Here is a 3,149-nt window from a genome sequence, read left to right as displayed (position 1 = left end):
ACAATTCTCTCCAGGTAGCAAAATGCTTGAAGATCCTGATGGCTGTAGGGACAAAATGCTGGTTGTAGTATTTGAGGCAACATGCAAAACATTTGATTTCCTTTTGTAAGCATTTGATGTGATCCTGATTGTTGTAGTATTTTGTAAGCATCAACATTTTGGATGCAAAACATTTGTTGTGGTTGTTATGATGCTGGTGCATTTTAGATGCTTATTGTCATGATATCTCGGCAGAAATGCCAAAAAATTCTTCACTGAATTAGTTCTGAATTTTGTAAAGTTAACTGAATTTTGGTGGCATTTTCTTAGTTTTGGTCAGAACTGTTGTTTTGGTTGTCATGTGATGAAGATTACAGGAGCAAAATGTTGTCCTGTAATGCTTGAAGATTGCAAAATATTTTTTATGAAGTCTTTTTGAACTAAACTGAGACATTGTTGCTTTAACCGAATTTTGTACTATATACAAACTAAATTATGTCTAAATAAAAAAAATTGTATGAGCGGGGACTTGAACCCACGATTGAGCACATGTTTCCTTGTGTCTAGAACCACTGAGGTAGGAAGAGAATGTTGATTGTGGGTCTAGTTGTTTCACTATATAGTCGAACCCACGGCCGAGCACACACATATGGGCGTGGCCAAAAAATAATGTACGAGCAGGGGCTCGAACCCACGACCTGGCGCTTATTTCACTGTGTTTCTACCACTGGGCTAGGAAGAGGCTGTTGGTCTTGTACTCTGTGACAACTCTTTTCAAATCATCAAACCAGTCAAGTATCAAACACACAACTCGCTGACAAGTGGGCCCACTCTACCCACTCCTCCTCTCCACTCGACTCTTTCCCCCCTGAGCCACCAACTCTTTTCCCCAACTCGACCCACTGCCGACTCCACCTCTCCTCCTCCATCTTCGCCGAATCCTCCTCTCCACCGCCGTTTCCGTATCCTCCTCCCGCCCTCTCAACCCACCACCGCCGCCGACTCCTTCCTCTCCCGCGGAGATATGAATCCGCAGCTGACTCCTTCCTCTCCATTTGGTTTTCTGCTGCTGTTTAGATTAGGGTTTGATTCCATTGAATTAGGGTTCAACTGATTGGATTAGGGTTTGATTAGGGTGGTTGGATTAGGTTTTGATTAGGGTTGGATTAGGGTTCTTGCCGCAACTGTTGTTTTGTATTGGATTGGATTAGTGTTCGTTTGGAAATTCGGGTTAGATTAGGTAGTAGCAAAATATGATATGGTTCTGGTTGATGTTGTCTGACCGACTGACCCTGGGTTAGAGCCAAGTTGGATTAGAGCCCAGTTTTTGTAAATATGGTCCATTTATCTAATATGGTTCTAGCTGTGTTTATAGATATGGTTCTAGCAAAATGTAGCACATGGGCAGATATGGTCCATTTATAGTAGATATGGTTCTAGCTATGTTTGCCATTTATAGTAGACACGAGCACATGGGCAGATATGATCCATTGTATAGCAAGTTGTTTTGCCATCTATAGTAGTATTCCAAATTGAGGCCCTCGCGAAGACAACTAGTAAATATTCTACTATTTTTAAGGGTGCCAATTGCCATTGCCAACTAACCTACCAAATTAATTAAGTGTTGTTGACCACAAGTGCATTGCTTTTTGTTTTCTCAGTTTTTCCTAGAAATAAGCAGGCTCTGTTCCAATTACACCACTTTCATGTCTAAAAAACTTGGCTCTGTTCCAACTAGTTGATTGACCTACATCTCTTTCATGTCTAAAAACTTGGCTTTGTTCCAACTATGTCCAGTCCTGTTTATGCTAACTTGTTGTTTAATGACAATGGTACTTTTCAGAGAGGAGGGGAGGCCGCCACCTCCTGTTGCGCTCTGCCACGCCAAAAAGTGAGATGGCCGGCTTGGAATGTTTTGAGTTATTCGAGATCATAATTGAGAAATCCTACAGCAGACAGGTATAGACAAGACAAGATCTCCCCTTCACCCATCTCTTTATCATCACTCTGCTGTCTAGTGCTTGATCGACACAATTAACCATTGCTTGACCCTAGGTGCAGAGGCTGCCTGACAAGTTTGCGAAGATGCTCCAGGGCCATGAGCCCCATAAAGTGAAGTTGCGGGAGGCCGGCCGCGGGCGTCACAGGCTGTGAGACATGCTGGTGGTGTTGGATGCTGACAACCACATGTACCTGGGGCGTGGCTGGGAGCATTTCGCCTACGCCCGTGACCTGCAGCTCGGACACTTCCTTGTCTTCCGCTACGACAGCTACACCGTGCTCCCCATGAAGGTGTCGACGGGACCATGTGCAGCAGGCACTACCATCACGACGACGATGCCAGTAAGATCTGCCTCTCTGCTTCCTCTCCTTTTGGTTTCATGACACACCGATTGCTAAAAAAACTCTGTTGAATTTGGCCAGGCAATGGGAGCAGCAGCAGGGATAATGAGGAGCAGAGTGGGGAAGAAGAGGAGCAGAGCGGGGAGGTGCAGCCTATTCTGGCTGACGACGACCTTGCTATGGTGGTGGCTGACAATGACCTTGCGATGGTGGTGGCGGACGATGACCTCGCGTTTGTGGTGCCTAACGATGACCTCGTGATAGTGGTTCCTGACGATGGCCTCGAGATGCTTGCGCCTGACGATGGCATCGCGATGGTGGTGGCGCCGGTGATCCCATAGCTGGGTGACAGGGCTAGGCAAATTGTGGTAGAGAAGTACATCCGTGTTGGCATTTGCCACTCTAAGCGCATCAGGATGACGAAGGAGAAGAAGGAGAAGAATGAGGAGTGAAGATGTTAATAAATCAAGTGGCAATGTTAAGCATGTTAATCTGAACATGTCAATGTTTAGTATCTCAGGTTTAAGTTTGTTAGTGCAAACTTCTTAAGTATGACAGTGTCAGCCAAGCTCAGATTGAAATTGATGGGAATTGAAATTTTGTGCATGCTCATGGATGCTCAAGTATTATAGTGTCATCTGAACATGTCAGTTTCTTAATTATGTGTGTCCTTCTCCATCACCTTCCAAACTCAGTTTGGTAATTGATGGGAATCGAAATTTTCTGCATGCTTATGGATGCTCATGGATGAAAGATAAAATTATGGGTTTTTGTGCATGCTCATGTATATTGGCACATGTTTTCTTGAAAAGGTGTTCTAAAAAATG

General features: G+C 44.4%; 1 long non-coding RNA gene across 1 annotated transcript; it reads left to right on the top strand.

The window, feature by feature from the left end:
• Positions 1–813: 813 nt before the first annotated feature.
• LOC123124511 (uncharacterized) lies at positions 814–2,924 on the top strand. Its single transcript, XR_006461114.1, has 3 exons — positions 814–1,938; positions 2,035–2,322; positions 2,404–2,924. It is a non-coding gene; the product is annotated as an uncharacterized lncRNA (long non-coding RNA).
• Positions 2,925–3,149: the final 225 nt, after the last annotated feature.

This window comes from Triticum aestivum, chromosome 5D (assembly GCF_018294505.1).
Source record: "Triticum aestivum cultivar Chinese Spring chromosome 5D, IWGSC CS RefSeq v2.1, whole genome shotgun sequence".
Lineage (NCBI taxonomy): Eukaryota > Viridiplantae > Streptophyta > Magnoliopsida > Poales > Poaceae > Triticum > Triticum aestivum.
This window is presented reverse-complemented; position numbering and strand designations above follow the sequence as displayed.